We start from the raw sequence: 23,812 nt of genomic DNA, 5'->3' as shown, positions 1-23,812 counted from the left end.
ATTATTAATGTTGTTGTAGTTTGGTTTCATATTACTTTATTTTCGAGTTTTGAAACTAATCTTTAATTCCGGGGTTGAAGGGATTCGAACAGGTGACCTCTTTATTTCTGAGACACCATTTTACGTTAATTCAACACGTTTTACGGCAGCTCGCTGGCGCTGTAATCCTGGTAGAAAACAAACGCCTTAAATCACGGTCCACTCGGGTCGGTGGATCCAGCTCCGTGTCTTCCCGCCCGGCGCAGCGGAGTGTGACGGTTCGATCCAGGAGCAGCAGCTCAGCCGGTCCGGGCTTTGCTGGCTGCTCCCGCTGCTGCTGGTTGGCTACATTGTATCGGTTCCCACACGAAGAACCAGCGCGGCGCTCATCCAGAAACGGCGAACACGGAGGAATTAACCTGGATGGAAAGCTACTCGCTGTGGGATTAATCGGCAGAAAAGGTCGCGGGAGAGGCACCGGACTCGCGTCGGGCTCGAAACGGCACCGATCAAACATGCGCTCGCGACTCGGCTGTTCTCGCTGCGGACGGTATCTCGAAGTGTGATGGCAGAAGTCCAGTGAATCGCTGGCCTCCCCTCCTCTCTTGTGTTGGATGTCTTGGGGAGTGCGCTGCCTCTGCTTTCTGCTGCTTCGGATTTCCTAAGAGCCTTTTCTTTTATTCCGATTCAAACCACCATTACTCTGATTTACCCCTGGGCACACACCATCATGGACGGACTACGGTTTGGAATAGGAGTGTCTAGCTAAGTCGGTAAGTTGGTGCATTTCGCCCTCATTGTTGATAGTAGCTACGACTCGTTAGCCGTTTAACGCTAGGATGGCGGTGCTAGCCGTGGAGCTAACGCAGCAAGCTAGTCGAGCCTCGCTGCACTCCGAGCTCATTGTTTCACTCTGCTAGCTCTGCTAACCTCACAGTCCCATGAGCGTATTACGGTGGGCTAACCTAGCCTTCGTTAGCTCCTCCAACAACTCCCAACTGTCGTGTAAAAACTGCTAACAACGTTAAAAAAAGCAACGGCTAACTTAATACCATTTAACTGGCGGCTAGTGACAGTTAGCCGCTACCTCGAGGGTAGCAGAAAACACACATCGCTCGCCCTCGCTAATAATCTAACTTTTTAAGCATTTGGAAACACGATTAAATGTTTTAAGGTGTAAAAACTACAAAGTCCTGCCTGTGTAGTGACTACAGTGTTTCCCAAACTGGGTGCCGGGGACCCCAGGGGGCCGGGAGTGGATTATTTGGGGGCTTCTGAAGGGAAAACTGAAAATGAAACGTTTTTTTACAAACGTGTCACTCTTTCTGGAGAGTGTGAGGATAAATGTGTGAGTCTCACTTACACTACCGTGAGAACAGTGGATCAGGGGTGTCAAACATGCGGCCCGCGGGCCAAAACCGGCCCTCCAAATCTGAGAAGACATGAAGTGCAGATTGTAAATTAGTAAAACTATAAATTTCAAATCATTTCTAATCAATGACCAGTTGTTTTGTTAATAATGTATATTACTAGATTGCACGTTTTTTGTCATTTGTTTCATTTTTGTAAAATTTTTCCTTTTTGTCTTGCTTGTTTTTTGTCGTTTTGTGTTCGCTTTTACTCGTTATTTTGCGTGTCGTTTGTCTCCTTTTTGTGTCATTTTGTTTCTCGCTTTTGTCATTTTTTGTCTTATTTTTGTCATTTGTCCATTTTTCATCGTTTTGTCTAATTTTTTGACACTATTTTGTTTTGTTTAGTGCCGTTTGTCTCATTTTTTGTCATTTTGTTTCTCATCTTCATCATTGCATCTCATTTTTGCATGTTTTTGTCTTTTCTTGTCTGACTTTTGTCATATTAATCATAAAGTAAAATACTGTATCATTCATTTCCAGATCGATGAGGCTAAATGTTGTGTTCCTGTGTAGCTATGCTGTGATCTATAAGTTGTAATGTGTCAATAATATTGCTGAAATTGAACTTATTTTTGAATGTGGCGCCTGAACTAAGATCAGTTTGACCCCCCTGATCGTGTTGCACTCCCGTTCTCTTCCTTAATGGAACTTAAAAATCTCACAAAATGGTGGCTGAAGGTCAAACAAACGTCTCGTTAGGGGTTTTTGTGACATGAAAAATAATTGGGTTCTGGCTCTTTTTGTTGGACCATGTTGCTGAGGTTGAGTGAGTCATTCAATTAAAGCACAACATGTATTTTTTACTAGACCACTGTGGGCTCACCCTGGGCTCTACCCCGTGGTTTGTCCTGCTCCATCTAGTATGACAATACCACATTAAAGAAGCTCAGCTGCAGGTTAAAGTGTTCAACGTGTCACTTAGTCAGGATCTCAGACTGCACTTATGTGTTTTATTCAAAGCAAAACGATCTGTCTTGGTTTTTAAGTGTGTTTTATTCTTGTTGTTGATTGTGGCTGCAGCTGACAGTTTTTTTTCTTGGTTGATTATGTACTCCAGTAGTTGTCTGGTCTGTACAACGCCTGAAAATGGTGAAAAATGTCAGTGAGTGTTTCCTAAAGCAGGATGATGTCCTTTAAGGCCACAGATGTAGAATACAATATCCTTTATTAGTCCCACAAGGGGAAACTTGCAAGGCCACAGCAGCAAAGTGACGTAGGAAAAATCAAGAGACCACATCTATACATTAAAGACATAAGATATAAATAAGGAAGTTTACACACTAGGATGCTGACAGCACAGATTTAAGAATATACACACAAATTAATTGCACTTTGTTTTATTGCACATGACAGTTTGCTAACTATAGCAGCTGAAATCAGAAAATTTGGCCTCTATTATTTTCAAAAAAATTACCAAAATACTTGGCGATTCATTTAATGATCAACAACAGATCGATCAAAATTAAGACAAAAAAGTTACAAAGCATCAAAAAAAATGGACAAACGATAACAATGAAACAAAAAATGACAAAAAAATAGACAAATGATGCACAAAACAATGACTAAAGCAAAATGCCAAAAAGGAAACACAAAACAGAAGCCAAACAACAAAAATCTGACAAAAAACGAGAGAAAATTACAAAAATGAGACACAAAAAGACAAATGAGCAATCTAGTATTTTACTTTCTGATCAGAACAACTTGTCATGGTCTAGAAATGATTTTAAATTTATAGTTTTACTAATTTACAATCTGCAGTTAATGTCTTCAATGGATATTTTTACACTTTGAGGCCTGGTTTTGGCATGTTTGACACCCCTGCTCGAGCTATTTAACGTTAGCCTGGCTATCGCAACATTTTTTGTGGGCTAACCCTGTGTTTTAGTCGGTTATAATAATAGCATATTAAATAACAGCCAAGTAGTCTGCAGCCCAGTGGCTTCCCAGATTGCAGTTCTACATTTTGTTATGCATTTTTATGCATTATTTACACATTTTACTGCGTTTTTAAAGCTCAAAACTAGCCAGATTTCAATGATTTGTTGCCAAGTTTTAATACAAAACCTGCTGCTCTCTATTCAGACCCTACATTATGCCTTTAAGTGGAAATTTAAATCTAGATAAATAAATGATGTGTTGGTAGGAGGGAAATGAGATTTGGTTTTAATGCTACATAAACTTGTCATGGAGTTTGTGTCCCCCTGCTTTCAGTTAAGTAAATCTAATCGGTTCATCGTGTTTGTTTTTTATTTCGCCTGTTTCTGAATGCTGACAGTGCGTGTCTTTAAATCCTCCATATGGTGCGACGGTATTATCTCACAGCGACATGTTGGAGGGAAGACCAAATTCAGTTTTCCTGAAAGAGTTTTAAATGCAGCCCAAGCTGAGCTATCATCCGATATTATTAACGAGAAAAGAATTCACATATCAGCTATTAAATTACAAGAGATTGCAGCGTAGAAATATCTAACTAGTCTGTAGGCCACAGAGAGAATTTAAGGCATCCGTATCTATAAACAAACCCCCAAATATTGCTATTGATATCGGCGTTAAAGCACCCACCCAAACCATAAACAGGGGTTGGACCCGTGGTTTCTTTGTCAGCTTCAGTTGGTTAATGAAATTCTTTATCGCCTTCTGTCAATGCTCTTTGTTGACATAACTGCACCATTAACCAGGAGCAAGAAGAACTTTGAATATTGGGCAGTGAGACCCTCAGCATTCCTGGCTAATGCTATCAGCTTGGGTACATTTCATGGCTGGGCAAAAACAAACTGAAATAAAACTTATCACAAGCTATTGTAATGACTCGGATTTTTTCAACAAGTTAAAGTTGCAAAAAACAAACACTCAACACAAGTCGTCTCAGGGCTCTGTAGGCAGTCAGCCCAAATTTTTAATATGTTTCTATTACAGACAGACACTTAATAAATTCAACAATTTCCTTTTAGCAATTATGAAAATAGATCTTCTGCAGAACCAGGCTGAGGGAGGACAGTCATCTGCTTCCACCTGTCGGGGTGAGGATCAACAGAAACAGACGCTTTTAACGGTTCTAATACTGCTCATGTGCAATCTCCTGACCATATTTATTCTTTTCTACTAGTTGTTATTTCATTACATTTACCTCCCACGTTGTATATATCTGGCCTCTTCTGCATATGTTGTCATTTTTAAGCCTTTGATGCGCAACATGGGCCATAAGTGACCCAAATTCAGTGTAGAATGGGAATCTGTTGACCCACATAAAGGGTTAATATAGTCTTGTTTTATGTGTACTTTTGGTTTTATTATTTATTGTTGTTATTTTGTAGCTCATAGCTTGTTATCAATGCACCGTCCAGTGGCAGCTAGTTGTATTTTCGTCATGCCCCATGTGTGATGACAGTAAGGCGATTCTGTTCTTCAGTTGGGAGTTCCTTGTGTACATCTGGGCAGCAGAAAGGGTCGCTCAAAGTGAGCACTCGATTTGCTGCTATCCTAGTCAGACTGGGCCGTTAAAGATGAATGATTTTAGGTGACATACAGGACGACAAAATACAACACAAGATCATGTCAATATAGAATTGATTAATAGTTGGGGTTGCGGGATATGAAAGTGGTTCATATCAGTCGTAGTACTTTATTCTGCTGGTCCAGGGGTGTCCAACATGAGGCCCGTGGTCCTCCAGAGGGTCCAATCCGGCCCTCAAAGTGTAAAAATTACAGAGAAGACATTAACTGCAGATTGTAAATTAGTAAAACTATAAATTTAAAATCATTTCTAGACCATGACAAGTTGTTGGATCAGAAAGTAAAATACTAGATTGTTTATTGTTTTTTTGTCTCATTTTTGTATTTTTGTCTGACTTCTGTCGTTTCTCTCCGTTTCTGTTGTTTGATTTCTCATCTTTTGTCATTTTGTGTTTCCTTTTTGCCTTGCTCGTGTTTTTTGTCTCATTTTTGTCATTTTTGTTTTGCTTTATTCGTTGTTTTGTGCATTGTCTACTTTTTTGTTGCTTTGTTTCTTGCTTTTGTCATTTTTGTCGTTTTGTGTCTCGTTTTCGTCATATTGCGTCTTATTTTTGCAATATTTTGCAATGTTTTTGTTTTTTCTTTTTTGTCTGACTTTATATCAGTTTGACACCCCTGTGCCAGCTAAAAATACTACTTTATGTGGGAAAAGAACTTCACTAGAGTGACTGTGACTTTTCACATCGGTTTTAAGAGTGTTTGATCAGCATGGTTTCATTTCTGACCTGTTTTCTATTGTTCTGTGTACTCATCCCTCTAATGAAACAGCCACATTGTAATCAATAAAAATGCAGCAGTATAACAATATCAAGCCCGCTGGGTTTGCCAGAAATTGACTTCTTGCAGAATCGCTGGTGTTCCTGGTAATAACAGCGTCTTTTCTTGTGAGACTTCATTCGGTGTTTTGTGCGAGGCAGAGCGCTGCCACAGCTTCCTTTCCAGCTGACTCGCTTTTCAAAGGCAGTTCCTCTCCGTCTGATTACCTTTTTTGAGTCGTAATTTGTTCTAATCATTGTAAGGGTGTTAGGGGCCTTGTTGCAGCGTGCCACTCTCATTTTACACCATCTGACAGAGCCATCACTTGTGGAGTGAAATTTAAGACTCCACGGTTGAACACGAGAGGAAAGCCACTTGAGGAAATTCACATTTCCTTATTGAACAGCTTGATGTGTGTGATAACAGAGCTGCTGACATGTAACGTGCTTTAAATGGAAGTGGGGGATTGTTAAAGTGACTAATGTATGCGTGATGGCTTTGAGGCTTTCACTTGAATGTGCAGATTATTCACCCAAATACACATTTTTACATATTATACTGGAATGATAAAAAGATCCAGTGACACCAGTGAGAGTCTGAAGTGTGTTGTGCAGCAGGCTGGATATCAGAGAAATACTGTGGAAGAAGAGAATTGAAGTGTGTTTGTTTAGACGTGCAGAGCTTTAGATTAGTCCAGGACGGGGGGATTATGTTGTAAGGCTGCCGTCATCTCGTGGCTGCACACCAGCCGATAACAAACTAAGACAGGATTTAACCTCTGTCCTTAAAGGCAGGTGATCATTTGAAGGCCTCCAGGTATCTTAAAATCACCTGCCCTTTATTCTGTGTGCTCATAGGAACTTACACTGTTGTTTCTTTGTGAAGCAGATGCATTCCCTGAGTCCACGCTAAGCCTCCTGGTGTCGTTGGTGTCAGCAGGCAGGTTGAGATGAGACGGAACATGTTTGTGGTTTAATACCTCGTCCAGTGTTTCCCCACGGTTGAGATTGACGAGAAGTGATCCTTCCTGATGGTGGGGGCTGGGCTGGGCTGGAAACGCATACATGACCCGACTTCCAGAGAGCAGTTGGTAGTAGAAGCTTCAGAGAAATTCAGTTTTTACCTTCTAATCATCTCAGTTAGCAGCATTTAGCAGGAAGATATTTAAAGGAAGAAATGTGACATGTTTAAAAATCATTTGTGCATTCCACAGTCAAGGTTTTTGTCTTCATGCTTCTTAGATCAGGAGTGTCAAACTGATTTTAGTTCAGGGTCAGAGTAAAACCACAGCACAGTACCCTATAAATAACCTAATGGCTCCTTTGTTTTAGTGCAAAAAGTACATTCTGACAATGTTCACATTTAAGTATTTATCTTTCTACAAAACATCAGGAACAACCTGAAATTTATGAAGAAAAATAAGTAGAATTTCATCCACATTCATCCTCAGTTTATCATTTCCACATTACAACTTCCAGATCAGAGTGTCTACAAAGGAACACAACATTTAGTCACCTGGATCTGAACCATGGAGGATTTTACTGCATGATCAAAATGACAAGGCAGACAAAAAAACAGCAAAAACAAGGCAAAAATATTTCAAAAATGAGACGTAGCATGACAAAATTAGAGAGGACACAAAACAAAACAAAAAATAGACAAAAATTAGACAAACGAGGTACAAAACAAAAAATAGACAAACGACACACAAAACAAATAAAGCAAAGAAGAAAATGACAAAAATAAGATAAAAAACACAAGTGAGATAAAAAAGGAAACCCAAAACGAAAAAAACACAGAACCGAAACGATAGAAACATGACAAGAATGACAAAAGTCAGACAAAACAAGACATAAAAATTAAAAAATGAGACCCAAAACGACAAAAGAACAATCCAGTATTTTACTTTATGATCCAAACAACTTGTCATGGTCTAGAAATGATTTTAAATTTATAGTTTTACTAATTTACAATCTGCAGTTAATGTCTTCTCTGTAATTTTTACACTTTGAGGACCGGATTGGACCCTCTGGAGGACCACTTTTGGACCACAGGCCTCATGTTGGACACCCTGCATGTTGTTGAAACTGAACATATTTTTTTCCAGAAATGTCAGGTTATTCATGATGTTTTGTAAAAAGATAATTCCTCAAATGTGAACATTTTTAGCAGTAAAACAAAGGGAAAAATGCAGAGTTGTGGTTATTTATAGGTTATTATGCTGTGGTTTTACTCTGACCCTGGACTAGAATGGGTTTGACACCCCTGGGTTAAATAACTGAAGCAGATCTGCGTTTTTAAAGTCCCTGTTGGAGCAGCCGTCCACCACCCAACCAGCTCCAGGCACCCTCAGTGGGGGTAAATGCATCTGGGCTGGAGACCAGAACAGATTCTACGTATGAGAGCTCTTATGTGAGGACATTCTCTCCTCCGTCGCTTCCTGCTGCAACCATTTTGTTGAAATATTTGACTGGCTGTGACAGTTATCATGGGAAGTGTAAATTCCTATCACGGGTCGCAGAATGTGCCGCTCTGCTTTAGTTTTTACAGCCCTGATTGGATTTCTCACTCCTGAATTGCCAATTACAGCAGAAAAAAAAAAGCTCACTTTGAATGCTTGTTGCTCCGTCGCTGCTTTGCCAGAAACCGGTGATCCATCTTTTCCTGGGATGCGAGCCCAGGTTACACTCAGCTCTCCCCCACACAGCTATAAAGATATTGTCAGCTTTTGTGGCGCAGCACAGTCCTGAGTGCTGCAGAAATGCTGTCTCATTTGCTTCTGGTTTGAAGTATCGTCCCATGTATTCTTGGAAAGAAAAGCCACAGCGATTATGGTTCAATTCAAGCTGATTTTTTTTGTGTGTCGTCGGTGTAATAACGAAGCCAGATTGTCAAACTGCATTAGTATGTTTAACACACTGTTGCTTTCAGTGCTGTCTTCATTCATCCACTCATCAGCAACATGACCTCGTTAATCTATCACGCTTCACTTGTTCCTGACACTGGTGATCTTTTCACTACAGCGTACACATGGCAATCTACAAACGGCTGATTAATACGCCAGCGTAAGGAAAATGGTGCACAGTTTTTTTCTTTCTCGGTTTGCTGACAGAAAAACAAAACGCAACGTCCTCCCAGATGGTTCCAGCTTGGTTTTTAGCTGCAGGAACTGTCATCGTCTTTTATGAAGACAAACGACACGAAACAAAACAAAAAGAGACGAAAAATTTGACAAGTGTAACAAAGTGACAAAAAATATGGACAAACGACAAAAACCGGCCAAAAAAACATCAAAAACAAGACAAAATATTAAACAAATGAGACCCACTATGATGAAAACAAGACAAAACAACAAATAATGAGTTAAACAGGAAATGAAGCAAAATTTGGCAAGAAAGTGACAAAGTGACAAAAATACGGGCAAACAACCAAAATGAGACAAAAAAAGACAAAAGTGAGGAACAAAACAAGAAAAAAGTAGACAAACGATACACAAAATGAATAAAAGGAAACACAAAATGACGACTATCAGGCAAAAAACACGAGCAAGACAAAACGGAAACACAACAAAAAACTGAAACAAAACGACAAAAACATGAGAAATGACAAAAACAAGACAAAAAATTATGCAAATGATACGAGACGAGAGAAATAATACGCCAAAAAATGTACTAACACAAGCGAGAGACAAAAAAACACAACAACACAAACGTTACACAAAATGACAAATGCAAGACAAAAAACACAAGCGATACGAAAAGGAAACACAAAACGACAAAAATATGAGACAAACCGCAAATGTCAGACAAAAACTACATAAACAAGACAAAAATCATACAAAAATGAGACACAGAACGACAAACAATGAGACAAAAGACACGAAACAAAGCAAAAAAGACGAAAATTTGACAAAAGTTCAAAAGCGACAAAAAATGGACAAACGACAACCGTGAGACAAATGACAAGAGCGAGAAACAAAGACAAAAAAAGTTGACAAACGTTACACTAAACAACAAATAGAGCAAAACACAAAGCAACAAAAACACAAAGCAACAAAAACACGAGACAAACGAAAAGTTAGACAAAACAAGACAAAATATGACAAAAATGAGACACAAAATGAGACAAATGATATGAAATAAAACAAAAGATTGACAAAGTTACAAAGCGACAAAAAATGGATGACTGCAGCGTACAAACGGCTGATTAATATGCCAGTGTGAGGAAAATGGCGCTCTGTTTTTTCTTTGCTGACAGAAAGTCAAACCTCCTCCCAGATGCTTCCTGCTCAGTTTTTAGCTGCAGGAATTGTCGTCGTCATTTTCAGAGACTCGTTTTGTTTGAGTCGAGCTTATTGTAGAGCCAGAAAGGTCTTTGAAGATGTGATGAGCGGGAATTCCTCGGAGCACATCGACGCTGTAGCGTAGCGGCGGTGAGTGGGAAGCTCTGTCCCTGTTGACCCAATCAGAACGCAGAATGCACCGCCATCTGAAGAATCAAAGACCAGCATTTGTCTCTGGGATGACACCAGCCTCACTCTGATATCGACGGGTAAATGAGAGAAGGTCTGCAAACGACACAGTTGCTGCAGTCTAAAGTGGAAACGGATGATCAACTGGCAACGCAGCCGCTTTGAAAAGAGTCGTGTTTCTCCTTCTTCTGTCCAGAGCTGTGCTGGAGTTAACAGAATTCTGCTATCTCGTTTCATCTGGCTGCACATGGAAGCAGATGTATGGAGTTTTTACGTCGCTTTAGTTGAAACATACGCCCATCAAAGCGGCTCCGGTTTAAAGACCAGTCTCGCAGCGAGCATTTGTAGTTCCTTTTTCCCGTGCACGGATAAAGGACTGGCTGGGATTAAAGGCCGGAGCCGTTTGATTCTCCAGGACTATGTAAATCACGGGGTGGTTTATGAGCCAGTATGTATTTTCAGCTATTCAATAATGAAAACATTGCTAAAGACAGCAGCACCAGCGCTTTCTTTTTCCTGCTTTATAGTGATTTCAAAGCTGCTTCACCCTTATATCCGTTACAAGACATCTCCATTAAATCCACCAATCTTCTATAGTACAGTCAGTTTTGGCACCGAGCTGCAGGAAATGTTATTTGGGGCCTCGGGGGTCGACGGTGTTCATTGGCCAGTCGCTCTCGGCAACTGACTGGAGCAATTTCAACCATGTTGTGTTGTCTGGTTGGTGTTTTTTCGAACCAGTAAACTACCCCTCTGCTTACTCCTCCTTCTTTCTTTCGTTTTGGCAATAAAAACACTTTTCCACGAGCACCTACTCTGCTCCACTCGGTTTAGGTCGAAGGTGTCAAACTCATCTTAGTCCAGGTTCCACATTCAGCCCAATCTGATTTCCAGTGGACTGCTCCAGGAAAACCACAGCATAATGACCCGTAAATAACCAAGTCCTGATGGTTCCTGTTTTAGTGCAAAAATGTTCACATTTGAGGAATCATCTTTTTACAAAACATCATGAACAATCAGAAATTTCTGAATAAAAATAAATTCAATTTCACAGTCAAAACAAGTCGGACAAAAAACACAAAAGACAAAATGTTTCAAATAAGTTTCAGCGATGTTATGCCTCACTTTATCATTTACACATTAGAACTTACAGATAACAGTGTCTACAAAGGGACGAATGACACAAAACAAAACAAATAGGAGACAAAAAAGGACAAAAGCGAGAAACAATCGACAAAAAAGTACACAAACAACACAAGTAAGACAAAGACAAAACAACACAAATGTTATGCAAAGCAAGGAATAAAGCAAATCACAAAATAACGAAAATAAGACGATAAACAAATGCGAGACGGAAAGGAAATGCAAAATGACAAAAACATAAGACAAACAAATTTTTTTAAAAAAATGATACATTTCAAAAACAAGACACAAAATGACAAAAGAACGATCTAGTATTTTACTTTCTGATCCAAACAACTTGTCATGGTCTAGAGAAGAAAAAAGACAAAAAACATCAAAAACAAGACAAAAAAATTACAAAAAGGAGACATAAGTGACGAATGAGACAAACGGCACAAACAAAACAAAAATTTACAAAAAAGTTAAAAAGCATCCAAAAAATGGACAAATGGACAAAAGCGAGAAACAAAACGGCCAAAAAAAGTAGAGAGACAACACAAAACAATGAATAACGCAAAAAACAAAATAACAAAAAAACAACAAAAACAGACAAAATATTACAAAAATGAGACGGAAAAAGACCAATCCAGTATTTTACTTTCTGATCCAAACAACTTGTCATGGTCTAGAAATGATTTTAAATTTATAGTTTTACTAATTTACAATCTGCAGTTAATGTCTTCTCTGGAATTTTTACACTTTGAGGGCCGGATTGGACCCTGATAATTAGTAAGAACAAAAATAGTAGCTGGGACCAGGAACTACGTCTGATGGAAAACCTCACAAGCCCGGGAGAGTCAAGTCGGTGCTAGCATAAGAATGCTTCTCGAGTAAAATGTGGATTAAAGTCATGCAAAACTTAAAAAAAAGAGGGGCAAATAATGAAAATGACAGTGACAACTAAGAAAACATTAATTGACATTATTTAAAAGACAAGTAGAAAGTAGAGCGGTAATGATGTGGTGGTTTATCAACAGCTCATGTTTTTTTCCCCTTTTTGTGCGAGGCTTTGCCGAGTATCTTCCTTGTTTGAGTTGTAGTTCAAAGAAGTAATTTAATTATATCAAGGGGAAAATCAATGATCAATAGTCGCAGGCCAAGTAGAAACCCTCCAGTATTGGAATGGACTCTGTCAGTAACTTAAGTTAGATTTGATGATCCAAAGGAGAACGCTACATCACAAAATGCTAAGAATTAATTAAGCCTAGAAATTGGGTTGCCTCATTAAAATTGAACCGCGTTCCTAAAATTTTTTCTGTTTTACCCCATTTGTTGGTTCTCCTGATCAACTCCGACTTAAACCCTAAACAGTAGACGTAATCAGGCTGCAGGAAGACGTTATTATCCGTCTCTGTTCGTTATCCCGTTAATCTGACAAGGTGCTGGAACAGATTCCTTTATTTGGACAGAATATTCATGTAACACCCTGGTTAACGCAACGATGCCATTTTACCACAGATCGGGGAAAACTTCACATTAAAGGCTGGTTAACGTCGGAGTGGAGGTGCTCTCCAGGCAGATGAAGCAGCACTCCGGTACAGATGTGTAATGATGTTGGACAGATCATGCTGTGGAGCTGCAGGCGGCGTTCATTGTTTTCCTCCAGCCTCAGAGCCGTGATGCTCACTGCCCACGATGAAAACGTTTGCCGTGTGGACGTTTGTCTAAACAGCCAGAGAAGTAATCCTGTGGCATTAACATGAGTGGTTTGGACTGTCCTGACTGGTTTGGGGAAAAAAATATGGGCGTATAACGTTTCACTTAGCAGCTTAGGGCAGATTTATGCTTTGTGTTGTGGTGACTCTGTGCGGGGTTACAGAGGCTGCATGGAGACGGGTCTGCTGTGTGTTTTCTCTTACCTTTAACCACTGTGGGTAGTAGTTTTTTAAGACGACAAGGATAAATGTGTATTTTGCGATCTTGCAAAGTTCTCAGTCAGTTCTGCCTTCAACAAAAGGAACACATGAAGGTCAACTCAGTTACTCTGGGTTTGTATTAAAAAATAAATTCCAACAACATTCAGCCTCAGTTCATCATTTCCACATCACAGCTTCCAGAGTGTCTACAAAGGAACACATTTAGTTATCTGGAACTGAACCACGAAGGATTTTACTGCATGATCAATGTGACAAAAGCCAGATGAAACATTACAAAACATTACAAAAATGAGACGCAGTATGACACGAGATACAAGATGACAATACATGAGACAATGGACACAAAACAAAAAAAGAGAAGAAATTTGACAAAAAGTTACAAAATGACAAAAAAAATGGACAAACAAAAATGAGACACAATGACAAAAGCGGGAAACAAAACGGCAAATAAAGTAGACAAACGATAAACAAAACAATGAAAAAAGCAAAACACAAAATGACAGAAATATGACAAAAAACTCAACCGAGACTAAAAGGAAACAAAACGACGAAAACCAGAAACAAAATGACAAACATGAAACGCAACATAAACAAGACAAAATATTACCAAAATGAGATACAATACGACAAAAGCGAGAAACAAAATGAGACAAACTCGAAGTAAAACAAAAACGGACAAAAAAGTTGCAAAGCGACCAAAATATTCACAAATGACATAAAAATGACAGATGCGAGAAACAAAACGACAAAAACGCTACACAAAACAATGAATAAAGCAAAAAACAAAATTACAAAAATGAGACAAAAAAGACACAAAACAAAAAAAACGTGAGAGAAATGACAAAAATCAGACAAAGACAGAAAAAATATTACAAAAATCAGACAAAAGAACAATCTAGAATTTTTGCTTTATGATCCAAACAACTTGTCATGGTCTAGAAATAATTTTAAATTTATAGTTTCACGAATTTACAATCTGCAGTTAATGTCTTCTCTGTAATTTTTCCACTTGGAGGGCCGGATTGGACCCTCTGGAGGACCACTTTTGGACCACGGGCCTCATGTTGGACACCCCTGCTCTACAACATATCCATCTACTAATGCAGCGCCGCCACCTCCGTCAACGGGTTAAATCCTGCACTATAACTATAAATCAGCTCCCACGCCGTCGGCATTTACAGCGGGAGCAGAGAAACAACTCACCAGAGAAGCATAAATCCAGCTTTAGTGTTATTAATAGTAAAGAGAAATATTGGGACGCTCCAACGTGTGAATATATCACACTGAATATGTTAATGCTGGTAAAAAGCGAGCACATGTGGCGTTGTCTTGCGTATATTGTAAAGAGTTGTTTTCTGGACCCAAAGTGTAATCTGCCAAAAAAAGAATTGATGATCTGTAGACATAGAAAGGAGAGTGTGATGTGTGACCGTCTACCTGTTTGCATTTTAATTTGGCAGCCGCTATAAAAGAAGATTGACGAGGCTGGAGGAGAAAGAACAGACAGAAATGTAGAATAGGAGAGATGGATGGATACCAGGAAGAGTGACAAAGTCAACAAACCCGTAGTTAAAGCCTCTAAGACTTTTAGACGTGCATGCAGATTTCATTTAACCCTCCTGTTGGCCTCATTTACAGGTGGCAAAAAGGATAGTTTACTTGTCTGAAAAAAAAATTCAGCAAAAAATTTCTGAAAATTTGCAAAAACCTTCAGAAGAAAACTACAACAATTCCTTAAATTTCCCTTAAAAGTTTTATTTAAAAAAATCCCCCAAATTTGGCAAGAAAATTCTTGTAAATATTTTCAAAAAATTTGTAAAAATCTTCCAAAAAAATCCTAAAAATATCTAAAATGATTCCATATGTATCAGTAACGCTTCTAATGTTTTCTTTAAAAACATTCACATAAAAATCAACTAAAATCCATCGAAATTTGCTGGATTTTGGTTGATTTTTATGTGGATGTTCTTAAAAAAACATTTCTAACATTTCTTTTTTTCCACCAAAAAATGTTCAAAGATTTCCTGAAAATGTGGACATCAGAAATTTCACTGTGAAAACATTTTTTCTTCCCACATTTTCTAACTTTTAAACGAGTCAATTTGACCCACAGGACGACACGAGGGTTAGTGGACCAAGTGTTGGCTGAAAATGTCTAAACAAGACTCCCAAATGTCCAAATATGGTGATTGTATTTAAACTAACATCAGCTGGTGGTCCTAATGTGCAGAAGGAAAACCGGTTTTGACTTGGTCTGAGCAATTTAGGGGAAATATGATTGAGATTTCTCTGCAGAGTGTGATTCGCTTTGCCTCATAATATTTTAAAGTCCTCAGTTCAGCGCTCGGCGTGTAATCGTTTAAAGACGTGATGGAGCGTTACCACATGAGATGCTATCAGAAGCGTGACTGTCACACGAGGAGGACGGCATGTATTTGTAGAGCAGTTTACACAACAGTTTAAACCCAGCGTCAGACACGCTGCAGAACATAGATCCTAAATAGCAGCCTTTGATTTCACTGTAATGACCGATTCATCTCAGTTCAGGTTCTACATTCAGCCGTCTGTCAAGTGGACCGGACCAGTAAAACCACATGGGTCATTCCGTATGAAATCAACCAATTTTAAGAAAACTTCTCACCTGACCCTCTCAGATTTTGCTAAGTTTTTACATACATTTAGTACATTATATATGATGGGAAAATCCAAAATTTGAATCCTTTATTGTCGTTAGTTTCAAAGTTATGGCCATTTGAAGTAGGTAGGGGGTACCCTATTATTGCAGCCAAAATTAAGACTTGAAATTTTCAGACTGCTATAACTTCTGAACAACAAAAGATAGAGATGTGAAATTTTCAGAATCATTTCACAGTGACCTATAGTCCTCAGAAATGTGAAGATATTTACTTTATATTTATAATTGCATGTTACAGAGAATGACAAAGTTGCGATTTTATCCATCACAAACTTCTAAACTGCTACATTTGGCCACCCATTACACAAAAACTGATCATCATATCCATTAGAGATTTTATGTGGTATAATGTGGCTATCTAAGGATTGGATCTGTATAAAATGAAAGTGCTATGGTATGTAATGCATGAAATACGAACAGCTAAAAATCAAAAATATCTGTCCGACCTTCGGATTCAAAGGTCAGTATCAGCATGTGGGATAGGTGGTATCAAAGAATAAAAGACATCATGTGAAATTACAGGAATCTCCCTAAATTTTGACACCAAGCACAACTTGCTTCTATAAACCCTTCTACGTTTTATGTATGTATGTTTAATGCAACTTTGAAACTAATGACAATAAAGGATTCAAATTTTGGATTTTCCCATCATATATAATGTACTAAATGTACGTAAAAACGTAGCAAAATCTGAGAGGGTCAGGTGGGGACCACTGGTTGAAATGATATGGAATGACCCACATAATAACCTATAAATAACCACAACTCCTAATTCTTTGTTTTAGTGCTAGGAAATTCACATTCAAGAAATTGTCTTTTTGTAAAACATCATGAACAATCTGACATTTCTGACGAAAAATAAATTCCAGCAACATTCAGCCTAACCAACAATGGTTAATGTGAGTTTAAAGTGGTAGTGAAAAGCTTCAGAAAACATCCAGAACCAATGAGTTTAAAATATTATTGTGTAATCTGGGTTTATCTGTAGACTGATGATGACTGAATATGGATATTCTACCATTCCTGAACGGTTGGTGCTCGTCCTCTACCTTACTCTCCATTTTCCAGCATTTCCAATGCAGGCAGCCGTTGAGTGTTCCCGTGTGTCAGCACTTGCTGTCAGATGCTACGACCCACCCTGTTTTATAAACCGCAAGATAAGGCTGCTTGGAAGAGGAAGGGAGAAGTCTTATTTAATCTGATGTGCAACGAGAAAGGCATTTAAAATAATATCTCTGCAGAAACACACAGATTTCAGATGTAAAACCCTTAAAATCACCAGAAAGAAAACACAAGAATTGTCAGATTTTCAACTTTTCCACAGTCCTTGAATTAATCATGTGTAGTGCACCATTCTGTCAGAAAACCAAACTGATATTTCATTAAAACTACTGGAAAGTTTTAGCCTAGCTGCGCTAGACCCATGTTCTGAAGACACAAGGGTCTAGGAACGCTCGACAGGGAGGGAGGCGGCTAAAAGGCTGTCTATCAAATCACTCTGCAGCAATTGGGTAGGTATACAACCAATCAGTGCAACGAATAGGCTCCTAAAGCGCCGGAAATCAGAGGATGTGGTAGTTCAGTAAAGCCTTATTTATACAGTCAATGGGTGAAGCTCAAGTATATTACAGACATGTTAACAGAAAGATTATTCAGAGTCGGTGCTAATGGAGCTCAACGACTGTTGTCGTTTTTGTTGTCGACCCTGGCAGAGAATTAAATTTGTTGCCGTGGGTTGTCTAGCACGACTAGGCTAGTTGTTTCCGGTTGTTTCTGTCAGAATCGTCGCGCCTCTGTCGTCACTTAGTTACGCCCGCCTTCTGACTCTACACTTCATGGTGATTGGTCCGGCCAGTTTTAGGAGCATCCAACCTCGAGCCTTATGGAGGGTAACTAGACCCACCCTGGCAGAGAATTAAATTTGTTGCCGTGGGTTGTCTAGCGCGGCTAGGCTAGGAAAGTTTAGTTTCTTTTACACAATGCTAATGTAGCTTTGGAAGAAATTAACATTAACCGTCCTCTGAACCCACCAGCAGGTTAGAAAGCTGTTATCTTTTTAAAAAATCTCCAAAATTACACCATTTATCACAGGGAATGATCTGGTTTTCAACTTTTCAACGATACTTTGTCTGTACCGTGTTGTTTAGTTGGAAAATGTTACCAAATCTGAATATTTCATGAAATTAATGTGATTCTAAATGTTTTGTTTAAAAATTCACCAAAACCAAACCAACCAAGATTATTTTAGATTTATAGTTTTACTAATTTACAATCTGCAGTTAATGTCTTCTTCTTTTTATACTATGAGGGCCGGATTGGACCCTCTGGAGGACCGTTTTTGGCCCACGGGCCTCATGTTGGACACCCCTGGTTTATACAGAGCAGAAAGCAGTCAGTGCTCATAACCAGTATTGTGATCTTGGTGGACTGGGGGTAGATTATTGTCATGTCAGAGTGACGTTTGAAGCCTCGGCCTCCAGCTGCTGCAGGAGAAGCAGGCAGTTATTTAAGGTTAATGGTTGTCCTTTCTCTAGTTAGACATTCACATGGCAACGCTGCAACTGCCCCGGTACAAACAGTAGAGCAGTATATTAGTCACTGCCGGCTCCTCATTGTCGCACTTCTGCACTTACACCGGCGGCGCTTCTGTCGCTTTATTACAGATCTCTGCAGAAGAATGTTCCTAAAGAAAATATTGCAGGTTCTCATCACTTTAGACAATTTTAGGATTTTTTTGGGAAGATTTTTAGTCATTTTTTAAAATATTTACAAGAACTTTCTTGCAAAATTTGGGAGATTTATTTATTTAAAATACAACTTTTAAGGGAAGCTTTTTAGCATTTATTGGAGTCTCTTTCTAAGGGTTTTGCAAATTTAAAGTAAAAAATAAAGAAATGTTAAAAAAATGTTTCTTGAAGAACATTTACAAAAAATCACCCAAAATCCAGCGGAATTTGCTGGATTTTGGTGAATTTTTTTTGGTGAATATTCTTAAAGAAACTGTTACAAGTTTTGCTGATATCTATGTCATCACTCTAGATATTTTTAGGATTTTTTTTGGAAGATTTTTACTCATTTTTTGAAAATATTTACAACAGTTTTCTTGCCAAAATAGTTTTTTTTTTAATTAAAACTTTTGAGAGAAACTTTTAAAGAATTATTGGTATTTTCTTGCTGAATTCTTGGATTTTTTTTTCAGACAAGGAAACAATATTTGTTGGTGCCTGTAAATGAAAACAACAGGACGGTTAATGTCTGTGTAGATACCGTGAGCTCCACTGGATGCTCCGTGTGCAGATTTTAGTTTTCAGGAAGAATTTGCTGGAATCCTGCCTGGCGAGCTGCCCGTGCAGGAATGCATGCAATAAACAGTCCACAAAAGACTGTAGGGGGAAAAAAAAGCAGTGTCTTTATCTCATTCTGTTGTGCGCACACACACACACACACACACACACACACACACACACACACACACACACACACACACACACACACACACACACACACACACACTCAGCAGTGTTAGTCCACAGACTGTCTGCTCTTTAGCCTCAGGCCTCATCCTTTCACAACTCTTCCTTCTCCCTCATTTGTCAGTCAGCATTGAAGTTAGTAAAAACAAGCTTATTTTACCCAACATGTTTATTTAACTCCTTCTGACTTCACATTCTGGATCGAGGAGAAAAAAACCTGAAATACCAAAGTGTGGAAGACGTTCCACATTTAAAATTCTAACGATTCGCCGGTGGTTTCTCTTGCCAATTTGTGCATTCCCCATCTGGATTCATCTGCTGCTTTTCTAACTTTAGCAAGAATCCACAATGAAGTACAAAAACATGTAAAGTGAAGTTTTAATTTCTTCTGAGATTTGCATTCTCTCTCTCTCGTGTGTCGTCTTTGTCTAGTTTCAACTAGAAAACAAGTGCTTTGATATATGAAGGAATAACTGGAGAGAAACCATCGTTCCTGAACCAAAACAAATATAATTGTGTAGTCCCAAACTACTAGCATTTTCTACCATCCCTAGCTGCCGTTTTAATGCCCCTGCTGTGCTGCGTTCATGTGTAAACTGTGTAGAGTGGACGTTTAGCTTCTAGCCTCCAAGTCTACGCTGCACCTCCACCTGTGTCATATAGTAAAGTTATTTTTGTAATTGGCCTATCCAAATGGGATGAAATTGAAACTATTCTTCAATACAGGGGTGTCCAACATGAGGCCCGTGGTCCAAAAGTGGTCCTCCAGAGGGTTCAATCCGGCCCTCAAAGTGGAAAAATTACAGAGAAGACATTAACTGCAGATTGTAAATTAGAAAACTATCAATTTAAAATAATTTCTAGAGCATGACAAGTTGTTTGGATCAGAAAGTAAAATACTAGATTGTTCTTTTGTTGTTCTGTTTCATTTTTGTAAAATTTTGTCTTGTTTCTGTTGTTTTTTTCTCCTTTTTTTGTCTGATTTTCGTCTCATGTTTTTGTCGTTTTGTGTTTCCTTTTTGTCTCCCTTGTGTTTTTGTCTAATTTTTGTAATTTTTGTATTTTTTTGTTGCTTTGTAAATTGTCAAATTTTTCTTTTTTTAAAATTTTGTGTCGTTTGTCTAATTTTGTCGTTTTGTGTGTCTTTCTTACAATATTTTGTCTTATTTTTGTCTTTTTTTTTGTCTTTTTTTATCTCACTTTTGTCGTCATTTAGTAGAAACTGGTTCGACCCACTTAAGATCAAATTGGGCTAAATGTGGAACCTGAACTAAAATGAGTTTGACACCCCTGCTCTAATGTAAAAGCACCTTTACCTGAAGTTGTTGTCATTTGCTAACATGCTAGTCTGTAGCGTCTTCGCGTTGGCTAGCAGGCCTGATTTGGAATCTGACCTGAGTCGTGTTAACTGGAGGCAGCCGGGCGTGACACTGATAATTCTTTAATGAGGAAGAGCTTGAGCCCGTCCAGATTACTGATCACCCAACCCCTAACCCCCCCGCTGGTTCCTTCAGCTGATAAAACCAGACGTCCCTGTAAACTGACTTAAATTCTGGGTTGTCTATTTGCTCACATTCGAGGCTATCTCAGGAAAACGCCACTGAGGTGCAGAGGAGGAAATGCCCGTTAAACAAAGATGATCACATCTTTTAAGCGTCTGAGTGCTTACCAGGAAATATTAAGTTACATCGGCTGCACCAATCCATAAACATGGTTATAGTATTCAGTTGGGGATTTTTTTTTTAACAGTTTGCCCAGCAGCCCTGTAGAGGAATCTCTGCGTTATTTCTGCAGTCGTGTTTTCAGCATGCGTTCCTGCACTGAACTCCTGGAAGCGTTACGGCAGGAGGGTCAAACTCATCTTTGTTCAGGTTCCACATTCAGCCCCAAGTGGGCCGGAGCAGTAAAACCACAGCATAATAACCTATAAATAACCACAACTCCTCATGGTTCCTTTGTTTTAGTGCAAAAATGTTCACATTTAAGGAATTATCTTTCCTGCAAAACATCATGAACAACCTGACATTTATTAAGAAAAATGAGTAGAATTTCATCAACATTCATCCTCAGTTTATCATTTCCACATTACACCTCCCAGATCACAGAGTGTCTACAAAGGAACACAACATTTAGTCACCTGGAGCTGAACCATGGAGGATTTTATGTTATGATAAATATGGTGAAATTCAGACAAAACAAGACAAAAAAACAACAAAAACAAGACAAAATATTACAAAAACGAGTCACAAAATGACTAAAGCAAGAAAGAAAACGACAAAAAATGGACAAATGACAAAAAACAAAACCGAGACAAAATGGAAACACTCAAGAAAAACACGAGACAAAAGACAGAAGTCAGACAAAAAAACACAAACAATAAATGGAAAATATGTTCCAAACATGAGGCACAAACCAACAGAAGAACAAAGAACAATCCAGTATTTCACTTTATGATCCAAACAACCTGTCATGATCTAGAAACTATTTTAAATTTATAGTTTTACTAATTTACAATCTGCAGTTAATGTCTTCTCTGTAATTTTTCCACTTTGAGGGCCGGATTGGACCCTCTGGAGGACCACTTTTGGACCACGGGCCTCATGTTGGACAGCGCTGTGCTAAGTCACAAATAAGTCGAACTAATACACTTGCATTTTTGACAATTCTCAACTTTTTTCCATCACATGTAAACATAAGATCCAAAGCCTGCCATTCATAACAGCCTGAGCACTTCTTCTGAAAGACTCGCTTCCCTCAAACAGCTGCAGATGAGCTCATTTGGAATATTTATAAGAAAAGAAAGATCTTGATTGTCTCAGAAAATTGCTCAATTCTAAAGTTTCACCGAGTACATGAAGGATGAAACCGATAAGAGTAACCTTTATTTAAAATATTTACATTACAGTCACTCAGGAAGTTCTGCCGCTTCACGTCTCCTCGCTGTTTTTGCTCCTTTTGTTCTGGATATCCAAACTTTTGAACCATCACGTCATGTTCATCTTTTGAGGTCTTTTGTGACGAGATGCCAGAAGTGGGTTTTTATTGTGTGAACCTCCGCTTGTCGTGTATTTACACTGTTTTGACACGAAGGAAGACAGACAGCCAAGACCAGACGTTAAGTTGAACACAGCAGAGCAGGTTTTATTTCTACTAACACCAAATATCTGGCTGTGGAGGTGGAGGGAGGTGAAGCTGTCAACGCTAAAGTCAACACTAAGCACTTCAAGAGCTCCCTTATCTCCACTGGTACTTTTCCTGCCTTTGAATAATTTAGTTTCATGGTTAATGGGGACGTTGCTTTGCTTTGTTTTCTCTTTTTACAGCGGACTTTCAAACCGTTTCCATCCGTGGGTGCAGTTGTGTCTGTTTAACGTTGGTACTTGCAGTCCCTTTTGTAAATAGCACATCATTTGTGCTCCAGGACCTGTATTAGATGTAGTGTTTTCCTCTGTAACGCCCAAGTCTTGTTAATTTGCGGGTTTCGACACTTGCCAACAGTCTGACTGTAACCAAACTAGTTTAATCTTGATAAGACCACAAGAGCTGTGGACAGTAATTTTATAATCACTAGTGGGTTATCTTAAACCCCTTATAGAAAGCAGACCATTCTGTGCCAGGTTAACTACCTCCTCATCACCCAGAGCTCCGATATTACCACTGAGGTCGTTGCTTGGTCACTTCTCTGCTCGTTATCAGAACAAGTCAGCTGCTGAATGAGTCGTTATGCAGACGACACCCACTTGTATTTCAGTGGCTTCACCAGGTGTTTGATGTGTCAAAACCTTCTAGAGTTGAATAAAACCAAATCCAAGATAATCTAATTCAATCATTTCTGCTCGGGAAATGTCACTGTTAAACCAGGCAGCATGTATGATATTAAAATGATATCATTATGCCTTTTTTCTGATCTCTGTGTTCTGTAGAGCTCTGACTGCTCATAAAGACCCACGAAGCTCAAGTTGTGCATGAACCTTACAAACATCTGAATGTTCCGTTAAGTATATACTAGTGCTGTCAAACAATTAGATTTTTAATCCGATTAGTCACAGGGTTGCTGTGGATTAATATCAATTAATCACAATTAAATATTCAGTTTTTATTGTGAGCTGCTAAGGGACTGCAGATTGAGATTAGCTTAAAGCTAACTCTGGTACAATGAATCAAATGGAAACATTTATGTTTAATATTGTACATGGTCCCCTTTTAATTCAACTGATAAAAATAATCTATATTAGTCATGTTTCACTTTGCATGACAAGACTCAAGAAAGAAGGGAGATGGATGGATGATGGATAGATGATAGACTATAGATCTATATCTATTTATAGTCTATCTGTAGATGATGGATAGATGGATAGACTATAAATGTGTCTGTCTATAGCTCTATAGATGATAGATGGATGATAGACACATCTATAGTCCATCTATAGATGGACTATAGATGTGTCTGTCTC

At 38.7% G+C, this 23,812-nt stretch overlaps 1 protein-coding gene across 2 annotated transcripts in view; it reads left to right on the top strand.

Moving 5' to 3' along the window:
* Positions 1-208: 208 nt before the first annotated feature.
* LOC110956562 (zinc finger protein 609) overlaps positions 209-23,812 on the top strand; it is a 116,097-nt gene continuing 92,493 nt past the window's right edge. Inside the window, exon 1 of one of the 2 annotated variants that reach the window (XM_022202147.2) lies at positions 209-752. The gene's annotated coding sequence lies outside the window, so the exon portion shown is untranslated. The remainder of the gene's footprint in view (positions 753-23,812) is intronic. The other variant, XM_022202146.2, reaches the window with a different exon arrangement.

This window comes from Acanthochromis polyacanthus, chromosome 2 (assembly GCF_021347895.1).
Source record: "Acanthochromis polyacanthus isolate Apoly-LR-REF ecotype Palm Island chromosome 2, KAUST_Apoly_ChrSc, whole genome shotgun sequence".
NCBI classification, from domain to species: domain Eukaryota; kingdom Metazoa; phylum Chordata; class Actinopteri; family Pomacentridae; genus Acanthochromis; species Acanthochromis polyacanthus.
This window is presented reverse-complemented; position numbering and strand designations above follow the sequence as displayed.